A 23,170-nucleotide genomic window follows, 5' to 3' on the forward strand; every position below is an offset into this window, starting at 1 on the left:
CTGGAAGCCTTAAATATAGAACTGAAACAAGCAAAGAATTCAGACATCAGTGCAATATTGTAAATGTATATGAATCCTACAAAGAACATAAGTAAATTTACGTTAGTCTTATTGCTAGCAATGGGGTATACAGCTCAAATGCTATAATATAAATCCAAATTACCAACGGCTTATATAGACAGCCCCTCAGTGTTAGGAACCCAACTCCACTTGTGTTGCTGTTCCATCATTCCTAAGATGTTGCCTTCATCTGCATGATCCAAGATGGCTCACCATTACTACTCTGCATTCCAGGGAGCAAGGTGGAGGAAGGAGGGCAAAAAGACACACTTCTCTCTTTAAAATCACAACCAAGAGTTGCACGTGCCACTTCTGATCACATCCAACTGGTCAGAACTTGGTCAAGAACATTAGCAAGGAATGTTAAGAAATGTAATGGTTAGCTGAGCAGCTACGATCTCACTTAAAAATTTTATTACTATGAAAGAAAAGAAAAAGTGGAAATTGGAGGCATGGAGATTAGTAATCCTGCTGCTACATGGGATAAGTACATTTCCACATCCATTTCATCTACTGAGAATCCACATTCTAGGCAGAACAAGAAGCAAATTTCTTATTTTGTCCAAGCAAGTTTCTTAAAAAGTATGATGTGAACAACTGAATTTTTTTTAATTTTTAAAGTAATTATTGCCTCACCATATTCTGCTAAGAATTCTGTTCAAAGTTCACCTTTCCTGTTAAGCACCCCTAGATGAATTGCACCTGGTTCCAATTGTGCTAATCACTTCCCCAATTTCACCCACAGCACATAACTCTGTGTGCAGAATAAGTGATTATGCATGTGTGTAGACATTCTTCATTGAGCTTAAATGTATTTTTTATGATGAGGTAGAAATAATAAGGCTTTTGAAGTCTGGCACACATTGATTCAAATCCCAACTCTGTGGCTAAGTGGCTACATGACCTTGATACAAACTCCCTCCATGCACTGATACCTTCAGTCTCAGAAGAGGAATCTGCTCTGGTCCAACCTGTTTCTTGACCCCATCCCTCCCACTTACTCTAACAATTAACCTCCCTCATGCCTTCAAACTCACTTTCTCCACTAAGTTCTTTCTCTTATCATATAAGGAAGCCCCTCTCCCTCTAATTTTCTCAAAACTCCCCTCCCTGTATCCTATACTAGGTAGCTCTTCTCTGTCACTTCACCATAGAGTTTTTGAGAAGTCTGTGCCCCCTTCCTTGTCTGCTGGTCACCCTTCTGCTGATTTCATTACTATTGCAAATTGAATCTGTTCTTACAAACACTCCCAATTACTTCTAAAATCCAATCCAATAGTCAGCTTTCTATAGTCTTTAACACAGCTGACCACTCCTTAATTTACAGAGGGTTTTCGTGTGTATGTGTTTTTCTAGGAACTTTGATAAACTTTTGTATTTTTTAACTCAATGAATTTTATTACATTTGTAGTTGTACAATGATCACAACCCAATTTTACAGCATTTCCATCCCAAACCCCCAGCCCATCCATGCCCCCACAACCTGTCTCCTTTGAAAACCATACGTTTATCAAAGTCTGTGAGTCAGTATCTGTTCTGCTAAAAAGTTCATTGTATCCTTTTTTTTTTTTAGATTCCACATATAAGTGAGAGCATATAATGTTGGTGTCTCACTGTCTGGCTAGTACAAAGATCTTTCCTCCCTAGTTTTTACAACCTCACCCCCTCAGATCTCTGCCTGCTTCTCTGAGCTTTCCTTCTGAGCTCCTTCATGAATTCCTCTTCCTCTGCTGCCCATCAAAGGTTGGTTTTTTCCAAGAGCAATCTTTGGTTGCTTTCTCTTGTCACTCTCCATACTCCCTATGGATGCTCAATGTGCACTTGGCTTCCATAAATTCCAAATCAGTTCCTTTAGTCCAGACTCTACTGAGTTTCAGGCCATCCCTGTTTCCTTGGAAGTGAAGGATTTCCTGAGACTCAAGACTTTCAGTTTTAAGACAGAGAAAATCTCCGGTAAATCAGAATGAGTTAGGCACCCTAGAAGGTCTAAGCACATACTAGACATTTCTACTTGAACGTCCTACAGGCATTCAATTTGTGACCAAATTGAACATGTCTGTCCCTGAAATCATTGTCACATCCCACCCCAAACCTGCTCAGCATTTTTTGTCTTAGTCATAATAATCAAGTACAATTTATTACCTTCTGTTTTATTTATGTGTATTAGCTTGTGTTTTTTAATTTATGTATATTTGATTTACAATATTGTTAGTTTCAGATATACAGCAAAATGATTCATATACACATGAATTTTAATATTATTTTCCACTATAGGTTATTACAAGATACTGAATATAGTTCCGTGCACTATACCACAGGTCCTTCTCATTTATCTATATCAATTATGTATAGTAGTGTGTATCTGTTAATTCCAAACTCCTAATTTATTTCTCCCCTCACTTTCCCCTTTGGTAACCATAAGCTTTTTTTCTATGTCTGTGAGTGTCTCTCTGTTTTGTAAATAAGTTTATTTGTATCATTTTATAGATTCCACATATAAGGGATATCATATGATACTTGTCTTCCTTTTTCTGACTTAACTTCACTTAGTATGATCATCTCTAGATCCATCATGCATGGATATATGCAGACTTTTTGATGATGGCTGCTTACCTTTTATTCACTCTCTTGGTGAATGATGCCTAAACACTGACAGCTCTCTCAGCCACTATGTCCACCAATGACCAAAACATGAACAGAACCAAAACCTAACCTTTGTTGTCTCTGTCTTGCTCATCTCTTACTTGAACTATCACTGCCATAGCCTAACCACCCTGACTCCAGCCTCGTACAGCAATCTACATAGCCATCCAAGTGATTTTTCTAGGACCAAAACTCAACTGTTACTTCCCTGCATTATTAAATGTTCCCATTAAGTTCAAACTCCTTTCAAAGGACTCCTACAAGTCCCTGGCCTCTGTCTCCAAATACCCTCTTACTGATCCCTACGACCACCCCTTGTAATTTCCTTACACCGGATACTCTCCTCTTTGCATTTTCCTGAGGAAGGAAATGCTACTTCTCACACCCATTACTTTGCTCATGAGTATGGGTACTCCGCTCATCTCTACTTGGAGCGACCTTTCTTGCTAACTGACCAGCTCTCATTAACTCTCCAAAGCTTGGTTCAAGGGTCTTCTTCCCTGAGAAGCCTTCATTGTATCTAGAATACACCTCTATCATGCCTGGCAACACATGAAAATGCAATTACAGATGTATTCATATGTGTTTTCCTTGCCAGGCTGGGTATAAAAGCAGGAACTTTACATATCCATTTTGTATTCAAGAATAGTGTTCAGAACACACTCAGAACTAAAAAGTATTTTTAGTTGACTGACAACTCTCTGAGTCTAGTTCCCCATCTGTCAGAACTCAGATGTCATATCTATTTTGAAGATTATATGGTAGGGATTAACATATGGGAAAGTACCTTTCATTCTGCCTGGAACGCAACAGTCCCTCATGTTTCTCTTCCCCTTTACTACTGAATCCAGCTGTGTTTTTCTACAGCCTTTGTTATGTCCCTGGTCAAAATCCAGTAGATATTTCTGGATGACTGACACAATGATCTAGAGCTGGGGGCCAGGAAAAAGTCTCCATTCCTCCTTGGATGAAAGCAAGAAATCAACTTAGGGATGTATCGATATTTGTATTTATCACTATTAATTCCCAGCAACAATAGTTTGTCTGGATACAGAGTTAACAAGTATCTATGCTGTTCAATTAGGTTCACATTCACGGAAGAACAATCTTGTTTTAAAATATTTATTTGTGTACCATATACATTGCACTTATCACCACAGAAGTGCTCAATAAAGACAGCTGAGACTGTATTTGAAAAGAGAGTGTAAGACCATTTCACACCCACCAGGTGTCCCCACTAGGGGACAAACATTTTTAAATGGCATTGCCAATTGTTGACAAAGATGTGATCTGATGGAATTTTCACATACTGCCAGTGGAAGCACAACTTGGGAGACTACAACTTTAGAAAATAATTAAACATTGTCCAGAAACTTACATATATGTTATGCTCAACTAATTGCGCTGCTATGTGGATACTCTAGAGAAACTCTTGCACACTTGGACCAGGAAATATGTTCATAAAAGTTCATAACAGAACAGTCTGTAAGGAAGGAAGAAAGGGAGGGAGGGAAGAAGGGAGGGAGGAAATGAAAGAAGAAACCCGATGCCCATAAATAGAAGTGGAATAATTTTATGATGATAGAAATGAATCAATTACAGTGACACGCTTTAACATAAATAAATCTCACAACTTGGAGCTTGGAGGAAAAATATCAGCAGAATTTCACTTCTCTGAAGTTCAACAATCACACCAAAACTAAATAATACATTGTATAGAGATCTACACATATTATAAAGAAAAACAAAGGCACAATGTGAACCAATTTCCAGTTCAAGGTAGAGAACTGGGAAGGGGGGTGCCACACTGAAGGGTTTCAAAGGTTTGAGTAATGTTCAGTTTCTCAGTTTCTGTGGCTAGTGTATGGCTACTTGCTCCATTTTTGTGTTATTATTATATATTATTGTTTTTCAAACTGGACATGTTAAGTTATATTCTTTTCCGTGTGTAAGATATGCCTTAAATTTTTTAAAGTATTTTTTCAAGAAGAAGCTAAGTAAGTTTTTCATGCTCATATTAAAAAGTCAAGGAACCTCAAGGGGAACCCAAGTCTGTCTGACCACAAAATTTGTGGTGTTCTTACCACCTCACATATACACACTGGCTCCCCAAACATTGCACTCAGATACAAGTTGTACATCCTTAGCCCAAATGTCCATTGATGGGTGACTGGAGAAACAAAATATGGTCTATTCAGCCCACAAAGGGAAGAAAATTCTACCACCTGCTACAACATGGATGAACCTTGAGGACATTATGTTAAATGAAATAAGCCAGTCACAAAAAGACAAGTATTGTATGACTCCATTTATATGAGGTATATAGAGTAGTCAAACCTATAGAGACAGAAAGTCAAATGGTGATTGCCAGGGACTAAGAAGAAGGGAATCATTATTGTTTAATGGCATAGAGTTTAAGTTTTACAAGATAAAACAGTTCTGAGGATAAATTATAGTAATGATTAAACAACAATTGTAAATGTATTCTATGCCACCAAACCGTACAGTTAAAAATTATTAAAATGGTAAATTTTGTGTTATGTATTCCACCATAATTTTTTTAAAGTTATGTGTGCTTGTGTGAATATTAACCAAAGAGAATGGAATTTAGTGGCAGGGCACAGAAAAAGGCTACTTTCTAGGTATCTAGACATGGCCCAGTAATTCACAGCTGGCCTTCTCTCCTGGGTACACCATTGCCCAAGTTTACAGGCCATGGCCTCCTAGAAAGTTGGTCTATCAACCAAAGCAACTGCCATTTCTGGTTTGCCCTTGCCTTATCCCCATGGTGATGGAATGGAATGTAGGGTGGCTGCCAGATGGCAGATGAGTAAAAAGACCAGATCCGAAGTTGAGAGAAACAAGAAATAAAAGGATAGCAGGTGCTGCTGAAGCAGGCAGGCCTGGTGCTCAGGGGTCTATGGGCCTAATCACTTCAGCCCACCCGCCTCCAGCCACATGGTGAGAGGCACAAGAACAGAAAGAGATGAGGCATCAGAGGAGGAAATGAGAAACAGAAATCAGCCCTTGAAACACTCCAACAAGAAAACCGGAATTTGCCGCAAAGCTGAACTCTGAGCCTGAACACATCTCCAAGAAGAATGATTTAGCTCATCTATAATTTAGTAACTCACACTTGACAAACACAACATGATGCACAAACATACAAACACATTCCAAAACAGGATGTTCAGAGAGACACAATTTCACCATCTGGATAAACACAAAATCAAGAAGCCAGCATCTAAGTGACTGGCTTAATTCTTTGTGTCTGACTTTTTGGAATATGCTGACCCAGCCTCTGAAGTCCAAGTGCAGGCTGACACTCTTTTTCCATTCCCTAAACCTACCAAAGTTATCTTAAAAATTATCATGGCAAGTAGAGAGCATATACATTAAACTAACAATTAAAGATGAAATGTCAGAGATAACAGTGTTCTTACGTACTCATGATTCATTTGATGTGTGAAAATGCTGGGATTCCATTTTCACTGAATCCTCCAGGAGGGAGGGAACTGACAATTGGGTGACCTCCTGTCCATGAGGAGAAATTGAGGCACAAAGAGGTGAAGGCACTGGTTGGGATCCCATCCGAAAGGCTAACTGAAGATCTATGATTAAGCCCTTCAATGCCCCAAGTTCAGGGCTAGGCTTGGTTGGTTGTGTTGAGGCACTTCTCTGAGCACCGCCAGAAGACCAGCATGACACTGGCTCCTCATCTTCCTACTTGAGGTGGAATCAGACCCAGCATGTGGGCATCTCTGAAAGTGCCTCTCACACCTACTCACCCCTAGTCTGAAGGTACCCCAAGTAGTCAAATCATCTAAGCCACATTCAAAGGGGGGCCTTTATCTATTTTAATGTGGTCTGAAATATGCCTGATTCCTATTTCCACTCCAGCACAAAACAAAGCACCAGATTCAGGCTCAGAAAGAAATAAGCCTTACCAAAATCCCAGGATGTACTTTCATGTCTTCTAATTCCAAATTCACCTAAGGTCTACCCTCTATGCACAGTCCACACACCTTCAGACTCCGGTGCTAGTGAAGGCTAGTGTACACCTAGGCAGCCTGTATTCAGGTGACATACCCAGAGCTGTGCTGAAGACGAACTGGCCCATGTATGTGTACAAATGTGGAAAACAAGAATTAGTGATAGTCATTAGTCCTGCTATTTTTTTCTTTTCACCATATTAGCTCCTCTTGGTTAGCTCACAATTATGGGTGTTTGGCAAAGGCCCAAAGCCAAGTCTCTACCATCAGTCATATCAGGATGTAACTTCCTGCATAGGGTATCTCCTCATTGAATCTCTATGCTTTGGAGAAAACTGAACCTCAAAAAATGATAGAAAGAGATGGAAAACTGCAGGGGATGCTAAGCATTTATAGACTATATTAGTTTGCCAGACCCATACAGATTATTGGTTAATCAATCCTTCAAATCCATGGCAAATAATTGTAGACATTCTCCGTATCCAGCCTGCAACTGCTATCCTGGAAAGTTCTTTAAATTTTTTTTTAAACTGTTCTAAATATAAATTGTCAAAAAAAAAAAAAAGAAAGAAAGAATGGAATCCCACATAGCTGTCGAGGTGCTCTCTGCCAGCAACTCTACTGTGTATTAGGGATGCTGGTGTTTTCCTGACTATGGTTTTCATCACACTTCTCAGACAGTCGCGTGTATTCCTAGTTAATTGTTTACCCATGTGCTATATCCCAGCTGTATAAGGTTGTGTGCACCACAGCTGAATGCATCTCCAGAAAGCTGAGAACTGCCTTGTTCCCATCACCACAGAGAAGTGGCTCAGAGATGGAAGTGGGTGTGTGGTCCTCCTGGCCAGGACAGCATTGGACACCTTCCTAATAATAATGTCTGTCCAAAAAGCCTGAATCACTAAAAGCAATTTTTCTTAATCAAGGGCCACAAATCTCAGGTTTGCAAAAATGCCCCTGTGTTTTTCTCTCTCCAACTCCAGTTTGCCAATGGCAGAAATGTAATCTAATTAATTCCAGATAAATTCAAACCTTCAGGGTTTTCACAATCATTGCTACTTTTGTTAAGTCAGCTTCAGACCTTCTCCTTCCCATCGTTCTCTCCTTCTCCCCTGGACTGACCTGAGCCCCAGGGGGTTTATAGAATGTCTTGGTGTCAGCGTTGGGGAGAGAGGTGTTTTGAGTTTGGGGCTGTCCATTCTCCTCCTGAGATACCTGATTTGTTTAGTCTTGCCTAGTTTCCATATGTGGCCATCTTTACAGGCTAGTACTACCAAGGTGTTCTTATACACCCACCTTGCCTTTGACTATGGGGCCAGTCCATCTTCTGCTGTAAAGATCCCCAGGTAGACTCCTAAGACCTATCCAGTTCCACTGGTCCTATTTAGTCTCATTCTTCCTCCTTCCCTCAACCAACTTCAACACCTTCAATGGGACACAGAAAAATTCAGCCGTTCTGAGGGTAACAAAAGACCACAGGGGCTGGCAAAGACCTCCTCTCTGCCTAGCACCCAATGAAACTACCCTAACTCTCGGCTTCCACCCTGGAAGCCTCCTCCCAGGGTTCAAGGAGAATAGGGTGCATATCCTCTCTATTCTTGACCACAAACGTCTCTGTATGTTCCACGACACAGAGTAAAAGGGAAGGGCAAGACATACAGTCCCTTCCCAGAAATCCCACTATCCATCTCTACAACTTTCCATCACCAAGCGCTCTGTCACTTCTCTATTGGAGAAATTTTGTTCTACAGGTTTGGCTTCGAAGAGTTCTGTCTTAGTCTTGGGTAGTAGCAGTCTGGGTTCTTGGTGTGAACAGCTTCAGCTAACTTAAACAGAAAAGGAATTTACTGAATCAATACTGGGCAGTTCACAGAATCACAGGGAAGGCTGGAAAATCAGGTGCAGACCCAAACAGCTGGACAGCAGCAACTGAACACTGAGCACACCTTTGTTACCACTGTGACAAACCCCTAACTATCCCTGGATCACCACCTTTATACACAGTCCTTGGTGGGAGCTAAGAGTAGTTCACACATCCACAAGCTGGCTGCCAGGCAGTAGAGAGATGGAACATCCAGCCTCCACACATATTTCCACACTGCCTTCCACCAACACTCGTGAAATAGAGAAATCCCTAAAATGCGAGGAACCTCAGAACTTTTGACAGAAAAAAAAAAAAAAAAGGGTAAATACTCACTGCAAAGACCAAGACTTTTTTAAAAAGAATTTTATTTCTTTGGAGTTCCCGTCGTGGCTCAGTGGTTAACGAATCCAACTAGGAACCATGAGGTTGTGGGTTCGATCCCTGGCCTTGCTCAGTGGGTTAAGGATCCAGCGTTGCCGTGAGCTGTGGTGTAGGTGGCAGACATGGCTCGGATCCCGAGTTGCTGTGGCTTTGGCGTAGGCCAACGGCTACAGCTCCAATTGGACCCCTAACCTGGGAACCTCCATATGCCGCAGGAGTGGCCTAAGAAATTTAAAAAAAGAAAGAAAAAAAGAATTTTATTTCTTTGATCTCTGGCTCAATGCCCTGATCCCTCCTTATCCAGCTGCCTAAATAAAAGAGGATCACAAAGTGAAAAGGAGTAGGAAAGGAAAAAACACACATAAATTAATCCCTCAGATATGAGCTCACAAAGATTACCTCCCTAATTTCTTTTCATTCTATCGATTGATATTTTTATTCCCACACTTTATGTGAGATTATATGTCTAGATTATTAAAAGGGTTCCATGTGATCTTGAGTAACTTACCTATCTTCTGTATGCCTCAGTTTCCTTATCTGTAAATAAGGATAAACCTACCTCAGAGGACTATAATAATAATGTGAAAGCTTACAGCTACAAGCGACTATAAAGTTCCAAGGATGACAGTGAAGTAGAAAGAGCACCACTGAACAGGACATTAGGCAAACTGGCCACTAATTCTCTGTGAACCATGGACATATCATACTACCTCTCTGGGCTTCCAATCTGCCATTTGTAAAATGAGCAAGTTGCACTAGGTAATAGCTAAACGCCCTCCTAGTTCTCAAATTCATCATCCCTGAATTTAGCCTACCTAGCAACTCCATGCCAGATTCCATGTGATGGGGCACTGACCAAGATGCCTGCTTCCCCTTGCTGTCCTAGCTCCCATACGGGGCCTCAACTCTCCACTCATCTAGAATAACAATTTGATAGGACATGTTAAACCATAAGGCATGATGTAGTGATGACACACACAGCACCTCCAGGATCATTTTCACCAGGAAAAAAGGACAGCATGTTTGAACAGCATGAGTCAAACAAAAACGTCCACAGGGAAGAGATGAACAGACAACAGGGTAAGGGATGATCTCTGATGAGGAAGGGAGGTAACCCCAGAGGTTCACCAGGAGTGTGCACCATTTAAGATCTGCTCTTAGTTTGCAGGCATATTGTTGCCAACATCACCGTGTCATATTTGAAGGAGTTAAAGACATAAACGTCATGAGTTCACTCTCAGATCTGTGAAGAGGAAAAGGGAGAAATTAAACTGTCTTCACTCTTTGGAACTTCCCAATGGGAGTAATATACAATAGATGAGTTTGGAAGAAGAAAGGCAGGTGAACAGCTAAGAGGGATAGTCAAGAAGAAGCCACCTAGCAAGTCTAGCTGTCTGTCTGGGAGTGCTCTGTACATACTGCACACCCGGTTCCCAGCTCCCTACCTTGGGGTTTTCCAAAAATGGAGTGTTAGTGACGCCATCCCTTGTGCTCCCACAGCACTTAGCACATGTCTTTACTGCACCACTTCAAATGCTAACTGACCACAGTCTGTCTCTTGCACCAGACTCTTGGGGGTCCCTAGTGCCTGCCCTGTGCCTCATGCCCAGCAGGTCCTTAGTAATGTTTATTTTACCAATGAAGGCAGCAATTTATTCCAACAGAGAGAGGGAGGAGGGCTGGGTAAACTTCCACAGAGGTTTTAGTCTGTGAACAGGATTTTTTTTAATATAGATTTTTCCACATAAGAATGTACTACAGAGAAAAACCAAAGAGAGAGAGAAAACAAGGCTGGTGTGAGGAAAGACAGATGATCCCAAGATGGGCAAGGCCACTTAGTAACCAAGACAGAGAACACAGTTAGGACATGAGAAGTTTGAGAAGCTCATAGAGACCCAGGAGATGTCCCAAGGGGAGGGCGGGGCACTAAAGTTAGGAATCTGAATAACCCACAGACGACATGCAGAGAAGCAAAGGATGAGGGCCAAAGACATGGCTCTGAAAACAGTAACATTTTAGGAGAAGGGAAGAGAAAGCATCCAGGAGACTAAGAACATTGACAGAGGAGGTAAAACAGATGAGCTGTGCTGGGAAAGCCATGAGGGAAGAGAGTTTTTAGAAGTCAAAGAACAAGAGCAGCTAAGCTATCATTTCAGATTTAGCCCAAACAACTCAGAAAGCGGCTATAATTTCAAAACCCGGAGCCAGGTCATCAGGGTCCCACCTAGCCCCTGGCAGTTTTCATGGAGACTGTGCAAATCCACTTTAATACGAATGAATGGGCTTGTGTTCCAGACTTACTGCATCTTGAGGTTCTCAGAACTGGTCTCTTTTGAAGGGATAAGGAGGAGAATGGGATACTTTTTCTAATGCATGATAAAGGAAATGCATGAGAATGTTCCCAGTGTTGGCCTGAGGTGATGGGTAGTTATTTTCCTGTCAGTAAAGCTCTATGAAACAATCCAGGACTGTCCTTCCTTGAGGAGCTGAGGCTGCTGGCAGTGGTCACCATCTGGGAGAGCAGGTGTGGTTGAAAAGTGATACTGACAGGCCTTGCCACGCTTGCACGTGCAGAGCTGGGTGTTTATTTAAACACTGCAGCTGCTGCTCCCAGATCCTGAAGCTGTTTGTGCCTAGCTTTCAAATCCTGGGATTTTTTTTTTTTTTTTTGGCCCTTTGGTAATGCCTTAGCTCAAGACCAATCCCAATTCTGTTCACTACATAATGTGTTTGTGTTTCACTAAAGTGCCTGAATTTTGCACATGTTTTGGATGGCTACAGAGATTGAGCTGGTCTGCCTCAATCCTTTCTCAGAAACCTGCCCAGAGGTCTCACCTAAGATTGTGCCTTAAATGGCTTCTTAGATCCATCCTGAATTCAGATTGGAGAGCTGACACATGCTCCTGTCTGCCAACTGGTGCCTGAAATTCCTAAGCACAAATCTTGGAGCTCTGTCCTCTGGGACAATGAAATGCCCTTGGGCTTCTGGCTAGGAAATGAGAGAACATTCTAAAAATCTTTCCACCAAAACCACTTACATCAACAAAGAAAATATGAAATAAAAAAAAACTGTCCATGCAATAACATAACACCTTAGAAACTACAGCACTCTGGATTCCAGTGCAAAATTAAATAATGCTTCTTAATCCACAGCAAGCAACCAGCATCTGTGCTTATTCCACCTCAGTGCTTCAGGATCTAGAGTGGGCCTTACAACCTGCATTACCCTAAGACCATTTTATTTGCACACTGCCACAGGAAACTACATTCACACTGACTTCCTTCTACCTATGCACTGGTCTCTGCCTGCTCCCAGATGATCGAGTTCGTGTTATGGGTTATTTGTTGAGTGGGGGCATAACAGGATCACTTCTCCCAGAAGCCACTGAAATCTGCACCAGGAGGATTCAGGAGCAGTTTTCATGAAATGAAATCTCAGAGCAGCAGCCACTTTCCAGCACAACTACTACCTGGCTGTCAACTCAGCACCTGCTTGCTATGTGTCCTTTTTAAGTCTTTTAATCTAACCCCAAAGAGGACCCTTTTTGTATCTAACCTAGGTGAGGCTATGTACCACTGGGTAACTTCCAAGTCTTATATGTACTTGAAGTTAGTCCTTCATAGGATAAGTGAAGAGGATGAAATCTGGGTATATGAAAATATTCTAAAGCACAAACACAGATGAGAAGACCAGGGTTCAAAGTTTGGAGTCATTAAATAATTATTTCATTCTTGATTTTGATATTTCAAAAAAAGACAGCTCTTAGGAGGCTGGGTTCTATTTCTTTAAAGTATATATTAGTAGAATGGAAAACAGGATGTTATATATGCAAAGAAGAAAATGCAAAGCAAATAGTATATATAGCATAAATCAGAATAAAAGGGAAATACAGAAACAGAAAGTATAAATCATGATGTCCAAAAGAAAGTTTTAGTTTAAAAGTTGTAGGAATAAAAGTAAATGGATCAAATGCCTCTACCAAATAAAAAAAAAGAAAGAAAAAAGGCTTTCAGACTAAATAAATAACAATGAGCTATTTATAAGAGAGTTCACATATTGTTTTTTAAGATTGGCAAGGTAAGCAAATACAAGGTGCAATTCAAAACAAACTACAATTAAACTTAAAAAGAAGCAAATTTTCTAAATGGACAATAACATTATGGATAATATTTTGCAATAGAAAACTTTTATACATCCAAGAATAAAGCACCAATATATAAAACTGATTCCAAACTCAGAGACACCAGTACCAGACACCAGTACACCTCACAGTAACCCTAGGATGTTGACATCATTGATAGTCTTATTTTATAAATAAGGATACGGACTAGAAAAGTCAAGTGATTTGACCAAGGTATTACAAATAACAAGTGGAAAAGTTCAGAATCTGCTACCAGGTTTTCTGACTAGAAATCCCATTTACTATACCCTCAATTTAATTTCATCCAATGATACTTTATGTTTTCATTTATCCAATCAGTGTGGTGGTCATTAGGGATGTTTGCAAATGTGGCAGATCTCTCCTTGCAGGCATGTGCAAACTTGCAGGCATGTGCAAACTTGCAGGCCCACCCACTTGAGATCAGGTAGGGCTGTGTGGCCAGCAATGTTCCAGATAATGAGTATGACATGCATGGATCAAGACCTCCCACCCATCCCCTATTACCCCAGGATGGACCTGCAGTATGAGAGAAAAATCAACCTTTATTATCTTTTAACCACTAAATTTGGTGGATTGTTTGATACTATAGCATGGCCTAAACCCATCTCAACTGATTCATCATTAACAAAAAAATTTTCTCTAGGATAGTGCCAAGGACAAAGCCTGGTACCCTTCCACAGGAAGCATTTCACAGGCCAAAGACCATTAATTAGTCATTTTTGGCTCCAGACATGTAACCAGTTACTAATCTACCTAACTGTACTACCACATGGACCACGAAGCCACTTAAGCGAGACCTTATCAAAGACTTACTGAAATCCAGAGATACCATGTCTATTGCATTTCCATTATTTATCAGAGGATTAATAATGCTCCCCAAAAGAGATAAAGTTAGTGTGGAATGATTTTTTTTTTAATCAAAAAGTCATGCAGGAGTTCCCATCGTGGCGCAGTGGTTAACGAATCCGACTAGGAACCAGGAGGTTGCGGGTTCGGTCCCTGCCCTTGCTCAGTGGGTTAACGATCCGGCGTTGCTGTGAGCTGCGGTGTAGGTCGCAGACACAGCTCGGATCCCACGTTGCTGTGGCTCTGGCGTAGGCCGGTGGCTACAGCTCCGATTGGACCCCTAGCCTGGGAACCTCCATATGCCGTGGGAGAGGCCCAAGAAATAGCAAAAAGACCAAAAAAAAAAAAAGTCATGCAGATCACTGGTGATCCCTGCTTACTTTCTCAAATGTTCACAGACTTTTTTTGTGTTCAGAAATCTGTCCTAGGGGATAGAGGAAGGTAACATCTGATCTGAACTTTAAAAGATAAACACAATTTTTACAGTCAGAAATTGAGAGAAAAGGGTATTTCAGGTTGGATGAAAGAAAGATCACAACGGAGGGGGAACAAAAGTGCATGGCTGAGTTAAGTATCCCTTTGCTTTCTATTTTAGACCAAGAAGCAAAGGTTGAGACAGTAAATGAATAATATGTAAAGACTGTTACTATGTGCAGAAGAGTTTTAGAAACAAAAAGTGAGAGAACTGAGAAAATTTCATTTTAAGCCTCCTGTAACTTGTAATAGCTAATATAAATTTTGTCTTTTTAAATTTATCTAGGAGAATTTTAAGTACATAGAGAATTAGATATTAACCTAAGCCCTCCCTAAAATTTCTTCCTAATAAAACTAATAAATTTTCTACATTTAATTTAAAAACTCCTTCTTAAGATTACAGGCAGATAAATAAAAGGCTTTTAAAAGTTTTCCATTTGAGGAATGAATTCTCTCTGCCAGGCTTTTTTTCCTAAAGTGAATTCATTCCCCATGCACTACTCTCAGAAATTTCACGACAAAAATAATAGAAAGCATCTGCAGAGCAATCATGTGCTCTCCTTGGCTGACTAAAAGGAGCTGTACCTCACCTTCATGCTGTCAGCCCTGAGGTCAGAGGTCTTCTGTCAAGTACATGAAGCTGGAAATTTCAAATAAATCTAAGAGAACACTCAAACACCTCAGACAGTTTTTTCCATTATTTATGATGCAGCCCATGATAAGATGGAAATCTTCTAAGTGATAAGCTTCATGTAAGCAAGACATGGTTAATGGCTTGAGGAGTGGAATTCTGATGCTTCCTGAAGAGACCATTTCAGTGCAATCTTAACCCTTGACAGGGTTAAGCTGCTTATAGATTCCTTAGATAATAAGACTGCAAAGCATACAGCCGAAAGACATAAACGCAAATTCTAATGCCTCAAAACAAAAATGAAAGAAAATAGCAAAATACCAAAGAGCAAGGAACTCCCAAAAGGCAAGGCAGTTCTCTTTTACATCCTTCAGTTCTTCTGCCCCTACTAAAGACTGAAATGACAGGAGGCTAAACTGTTTCAGTACATAATTAGCTGCAGAGCTGGGCAAGCATTTTCAAATTAAATGAACCAAACCCCAAATTTTATCTAAATTACCAACAAATCTGAACCACAGTTTTCACATTTCCAACAGTTATGTTTCTTTTACTACCTGGTCAACATTTCTGAGCATATCTTCCTTTTGGTTTTTGGTCACAAGACAGCAGTTTATAATGATGATGCCAACTATTAGACATACTGAAGAGGTTAGCGGCTCTGCTTCTGCTGTCAACTCCCCTTAAACAAGCCTCACCTCCAGGCATCAGAAATCTCCTCTGTTCAGCTGGATAAGCAGCAGGCAGAGGCTCATTGCAACATTTCTTTAGCATCCTCTCTGGCTCAAATTTTATAAAAACAGGAAGTAAAAATCCTAGAAAAGTACAAGTTCCTATTTTCACAAGATTTCTCAGGTCAGTTTGCAATTTCGAAACATGAAACTGGTACCTAAAACTATGAGAACAGAGAATTTTTAAAGCTGTGAGAGACTTTAAAAATCATCTGGTCCTTGGAGTTCCCATCATGGAGCAGCAGAAGCAAATCTGACTAGGAAAAATGAGGTTTCAGGTTCGATCCCTGGCCGCGCTCAGTGGGATGAGGATCTGGCATTGCTGTGAGCTGTGGTGTAGGTCACAGATGTGGCTCGGGTCTGGCGTTGCTGTGGCTCTGCATAGGCCAGCAGCTACAGCTCCGATTAGACCCCTGGGAACCTCCATATGCTGTGGGGGCGGCCCTAAAAAAAAAAAAAAAAAAAAAAAAAAAAAAGGACAAAAGACAAAAGAAAAAAAAAATCATCTGGTCCAGAAAACACTTACAATGATAAAGAAATAGAAGCCCTTGGAGAAAAAGTAACTAGAATAGATGACAGTGCTAATGTTGGAGCCCCAGAGCCCTCATTCCCAAACTAGAATGTATTTCCTCTATGTTACGTTGTACTTTTTCCATATTTAAGGTCAATGAAAGGCCAGAGATGGAGAGGACAAATTCTACCATCTAAATACTTCCTTGAGACTGTCGCTCTAGTCCATATGATACTACCTTCCCCATTTGTTAAACATTGTTGATAAATGTAACATTTTCTTTCCTAATGGTTGCCGAGACTCAAATCTCATCTTCTCTAATCCTCTTTTCTGCTGTTTAAACTAGAATAATTTGCCTAAATTCCCCAATGTCAATTTGATCAAGGTCTCTGTTCCCCTTTGTGATGATTTCCCATCTTTTATGATCCTCCCTTTGTTTGACTGAGGAACCGTTCCTCCTCTTTCAAAGTGTGGCTTAAAGAACTACCCCAAAGGAAGTTCCTGTTGTGGCTTGGATGGGGGTTAAGAACCCAACTAGTATCCATGAGGATGTAGGTTTGATCCCTGGCCTCACTCAGTGGGTTAAGCTGTGAGCTGCAGTGTACAACACAGACTTGGCTAGGATCCAGCATTGTTGCAGATGTGACGTAGGCTGGCAGCTGTGGCTCTGATTTGACCCCAAACTCTGAACCCTTCCATATGTGGCAGGTGCAGCCCTAAAAAGAAAAAAAAAAGAATTGAGCAATGAGCAATGTCTATTGAAATCAAATAGACATTGATTTCTACCAGCCAAACATAAAGTGACCACACCTCATATTTACATGTGAGGCAATACACCAGTTTGCTGAAGTAGACTATGAGCACCACAGTGAAAATTCACTGAGATTTAAATTACATAAACAAAATGTCATCTGATTAATAAGACAGAGAATGACTTTCTGATCATAAAAGCAATAGAAATCAAGAAGAAAAAACAAGTAAATATGATCACATAAAAATCAGAAATTTCTGGAGGGCTTCTCACTTTGGCACAGTGGGTTAAAGACCTGGTGTTGCTGCAGCTGTGACCTACGCTGCTATTAAATCCTTGGCCTGGAAACTTCCATATATTGTCAGTGCAGCCATTAAAAAGAAAGAAACAAACAAACAAAGTTCTGCTACACAAAAAGACTTGGAAATTTTTGCATATGACAAAAGATTGGTATCCTTTACATAAAAAAAAAAAAAAAAAAAAAAAGAAGCTCTTGGAGTTCCTGTCGTGGCGCAGTGGTTAACAAATCCTACTAGGAACCATGAGGTTGCAGGTTCGATCCCTGCCCTTGCTCAGTGGGTTAAGGATCCAGCATTGCCGTGAGCTGTGGTGCAGGTTTCAGACTCGGCTCAGATCCAGCGTTGCTGTGGCTGTGGAGTAGGCCAGTGGCTTCAGCTCCGATTCGACCCCTAGCCTGGGAACCTCCATATGCCATGGGAAGCGGCCCTAGAAAAGGCAAAAAGACAAGGAAAAAAAAAAAAAAAACCTCTTATCAAAGCATAAGAAAAACACTAAAACCACAAATAAAAAATGACCAAAGAACATGAACTGAGATTCCTAAAAGATGTACAGATGGCTAACAAATACTTTAAAAATTAAGTAGATCAAAATACTAAATTAGGAGTGGCCACTCTGGAGCAATGGAATCAGTGGTGGCATCTCTGCAGCACCAGGACATAGGTTTGATCCTCAGCCTGGTACAGTGCATTAAAGGATCCAACACTGCCACAGCTACAGCACAGGTTACAACTACTGCTCAGATTTGATCACAGGCCTAGGAACTCCATCTGCTACCAACTTTATTTACAGATAAATAAAGTTCCTCGTAGCTTTAAAAAATTATTTTTTAAAAAAGAAATTAAAAGAAACTAGTATTTTTGAACTACTTATAGCCCTAATCACATTCAGTGATAATAAGAGTAACCAGTAATATAATTACTGTCATACTTTGTTAATGGGAACTAGATTTATATTATCTATCTAGAAAGCAGTTTTGTAATACATAGCATAAACCTTAAAATTTCATTCCTTGGACTGCGTTTTTTTTTTTTTTTTTTCTTTTCAAAATCTAGCCTGAGAGGAGTTTCTGTCATGGCTCAGTGGAAACGAATCCAACTAGGAACCACGAGGTTGCGGGTTCTATCCCTGGCCTTACTTACTCAATGGGTTAAGGATCTGGCATTGCTGTGAGCTATGTGTAGGTCGCAGACATGGCTCAGATCTGGTGTTGCTGGGGCTGTGACGTAGGCAGGCAACTATACCTCCGATTAGACCTTTAGCCTGGGAATCTCCGTATGCCACAGCTGTGGCCCTAAAAGGCAAAAAAAAAAAAAAAAAATTGCGCCTGAGAAAATTGTCATAAATTATAGAAACCTGTACTACATAGTATTATTAATGATAGCAAAGTAGGATACAATTTATTATGTGCAACAAAAGAAAAACAAAATAAATTATGACACATAGAATACAATGCAGCAAGTAAAAGGAAGGAGAAATGCTTATAATTCAATGAAAAAAATCTTTTTAAAAGTTAATTTTGTTTTTGTAATATAATCCAAATTTTATTTTTTCAATATGTGTATATCAAAATGTTAACATTAATTATTTCTGAGGAATTTTGATTTGATTTGTTTTCTTTTCAGTTTTCGTGATTTTCCAAACTTTCTGTGATAACTTTACATTGCTTTCATAATCAGGGAAAGATGCTAGTTAAAAAAAAACAAATTATACATATAAAAAATTTATGTGTACACACACAGAGACACATTTTTTTCTGTGTGTATTTGAAGTTCATTTAAATCCAGCAGTCCATTTAAAAATTACATGATTAATCTTTTTTCTTAACTAGGTTATTCCCTATAAAACCTAATAAAAGTTTCTTAGGCTCCTGACATTTACAAGAAAATAGAGTATAGCAACCTCATCACTGGTTAATCCATCTTATAAAAACGTCTTCTCTAACAACATCATAAATGTCTTCCTCAGTCAATAATTTATAATATTTTATGTTACTTAATTAACATCCATCTCTCCTAATAGACTAAGGAGAGCAAGGGCTACCTACATGCTTGATCACAGAGTATGATCTGGGGCAGTACGCCTGGACACATGTGAGGTCCTCGATATTTTTTTAGTTGACTATGAAAAAGACAGAGAAAAAAATGGACATCTCAGATCATGGGAGCCATTAAAAGAATGTAACATCGTAACTGCAATGTATACATCTAAGGATAACCTGACCCCCTTGCTGTACAGTGGGAAAATAAAAAAAATTAAAAAAAAAAAAAAAAAGAATGTAACATCTGCCAGTAAAGCACTTAGTTTTCTTACATCCTTTTATGAATCCTACTTCCCTGCCCCACAGTCACCAGCCAGAAGGAAAGCATATGAAAGCTGGAACTTAATTTTTCTTTCTCTTTTCCTCAAATTCATCCTCTCTTAGTTCATTTCATGAAGACTAATTCTTTCCAGATACCTAACTAGAGCAACTGACACTTACACATTAATTAACACTTGGCTCAACGCAGCCAGGAGGAATTTGAATCTATAAAGAGGCTCTTACTCTCCAGAATGAAACCCCAGTTGACCAAATGATGGGTCAGGGAACAATCTCTGTGGGAGACAGGCCTTCTAACATCCCTTTCTCAGAGGCATCAAGCCTACTCTGGACATCTTAAATGAGAGAAAGAGAGAAACTAAAATAAAGTGACTCAACAGTGCTCACTTGTCAGTCTCCCACCCCCAATCCAGCCTCTCCCCAGGCTTCCTCATCTCTGAGTGACTACACCCAGAGTCTCAGTAAATGTAATCACTATTAGCAAGGAGAGCATCTCAGATCGGACCACTAACTGGAAATAAGAAAGGAATATGCTGGAGTTCCCACTGCGGCTCAGTAGTAATGAACCTGACTAGTATCCGTAAGGATTTAGGTTCAATCCCTGGCCTTACTCAGTGCATTAAGGATCCAGTGTTGCTGTGAGCTGGAGCTGTGGTGTAGATCGCAGATGCAGCTGGGATCCCACATTGCTGTGGTGTAGGCCAGCAGCCTGGGATTCAACCCCTAGCCTGGGAACTTCCATATGTTGCAGGCACCACCCTAAAAAGCCCAAAAAAAAAAAAAAAAAAAAGGAATATGCTTTGGGAGGCTTGTCTGGGTTTCTCAATTCAATGAGTCATTCAGGGCAAGCAAACACTTAGGCTAAGAGGACAGTAAGGAAAAATGATGCTGTTATACTGTTTCTGAGACTTACAAAGTAAGAATGGCTTGATAAATGTTTTTTAAACTAGGAAAACATTTCTGCTTGTTCATAAGGATTGCGTGATGAGAATAAATTCTACCACAAAGAATGAGTGAATGAAGAGAAAATGAAGATTTTCCAAGGCATCAAATAATGACTAATTTCCCATGAGCTTCCAAAGTGAGTGTGTGATTTATGGATACCGTCTGGAATTTACATTCAAGGGAAAAGAATTATCTAGATTTTTATGAATCCCATCTTGCTCTCAATTTGCAAAACACAAAACAACAACCACAAAACATTCACTGTTGCAAAACAGTCTTTGCAACTAGAAAGGGTGCTGACTTTGCCATCAAACAAATCTGGTTTTCAGTCTGGCTCAGGCACTAGACAGTGGTGTGACCTTGGCCAAGTCTCTGTCATCTCTCAAATGGAGAAAGATGGAGCCACCTCGAAGAGGTGTTGTTAGGATTAAATACAACTGCCTCCTGCAGCTCCTAATACAGCAGACACCCAATAAATCATCTATATCCAGATATGAGCAGGAATGAAGCCATGTAACTCAACATTTACCAACAGATACTGCCTCAAGTATATAGAGTCCTTGAATTTAGACAGATCCCTTTACTTTTTATCTTTATTTATTTATTTATTTATTTATTGCTTTTTAGGGCCACACCCTCGGCATATGGAGGTTCCCAGGCTAGTGATCCAATTGGAGCTACAGCTGCCGGCCTGCACTACAGCCACAGCAACACAGGATCCAAGCCAAGTCTATGACCTACACCACAGCTCATGGCAACGCCAGATCCTTAACCCACTGAGCGAGGCCAGGGATCAAACCTGAAACCTCATGGTTCCTAATCGGATTCATTTCCGCTGCGCCACACCGGGAACTCCTAGATCCCTTTCTTTGAAACTGAATTTCAGTGGATCTTCATCCTCAAACCAACATTTGATTTCATCTGATACCATGCCTGAGAGAAAGCAAAGGCACATATTATGATCTTCATTTTGAAGTTGCAAAAATTAAGGCTCAGACAAATCAAATGAATTGTGGCCATTATCACCATCATCACCATGGCTACAAAAAGCAGAAATAAATTGAAATTCCAGGAGCTCTGAGTAAGTATTCTTTGTACTTTGCTCTTTCCATGCTCCCAAGTAGCACGTTTCTAGACAAATATTTCTACCACCAGACTACACAATCAACTAAACAAAAGTTCTCAAAATAGGTGATAGACACACAAAGGCTGTGCAAAACAGGACATCTAGAAAGAGCAACTCTGAAATCTGTAGTAAAGGAAATACATATCGGAAAGTTTCATTTGGTGAACTAACATGAGGTTATCTCATGTAGTGTGAGTATTCAGATGTTCCACATCAGAAATATTATGCTTAATTAGAGGTGCTTCCCCAGACCTTGACTGGCATACTATGGACCGTAGCCACCATGTTACTTCTCTAATACCCACAAAATTTTGAATTCTTTTCTACAATTTTTTACTGAGTTAACTGATTCATAACATTATATAAGATTCATGTGGGACTTCCCATTGTGGCACAGAGGAAACAATCCGACTAGGAACCACGAGGTTGAGGGTTCGATCCCTGGCCTTGCTCAGTGGGTTAAGGATCTGGCGTTGCCGTGGAGCTGAGGTGTAGGTCACAGATGCGGCTCGGATCTGGCATTGCTGTGGCTCTGGTGTAGGCTGGCAGCAACAGCTCCAATTAGACCCCTAGCCTGCAAACCTCCATATCGCCAGTATGGCCCTAAAAAAAGACAAAAGACAAAAACAAACAAACAAACATACAAAAGAGTCATGTGTACATTATATTCCTACTTCTGTATACCCTACAACATGCTCACCACCAAAAATTTATTTTCCATTGACCAGCATAAGCTGAATTCTTAAAATACTTCTGGCCCCAAAAATTTCAGATAAGAACTTATTATCTCCACTTTAAAACCAGAAAGAGAATACAATCATAGTAGGAGACCTAAATACCCCCCTCACATCAATGGACAGATCCTCTAGACAGAAAACCAATAAAGCAACAGAGATCTTAAAGGAAACAATAGAAAAGTTAGACTTAATTGATATCTTCAGGACACTACATCCAAAAAAATCAGAATACACATTCTTCTCAAATGCTCATGGAACATTCTCAAGAATCGACCACATATTGGGACATAAAGCGAATCTCAATAAATTTAGGAGCATAGAAATTATCTCAAGTATCTTCTCTGACCACAATGCCATGAAATTAGAAATCAACCATGGGAAAAGGAAAGAGAAAAAACCTACTCCATGGAGACTAAACAACATGCTACTAAAAAACCAATGGGTCAATGAGGAAATCAAGAAGGAAATTAAAAACTATCTTGAAACAAATGATAATGAAGACACAACCTCTCAAAATCTATGGGATGCTGCGAAAGCAGTGCTCAGAGGGAAATTTATAGCAATACAGGCCTTTCTCAAAAAAGAAGAAAGATCCCAAATTGACAACTTAACCCTCCACCTAAATGAATTAGAAAAGAAGAACAAAGAAGTCCTAAAGTCAGCAGAAGGAAGGAAATTGTAAAGATCAAAGAAGAAATCAA

Source organism: Sus scrofa, chromosome 11 (genome assembly GCF_000003025.6).
Source record: "Sus scrofa isolate TJ Tabasco breed Duroc chromosome 11, Sscrofa11.1, whole genome shotgun sequence".
NCBI lineage: Eukaryota > Metazoa > Chordata > Mammalia > Artiodactyla > Suidae > Sus > Sus scrofa.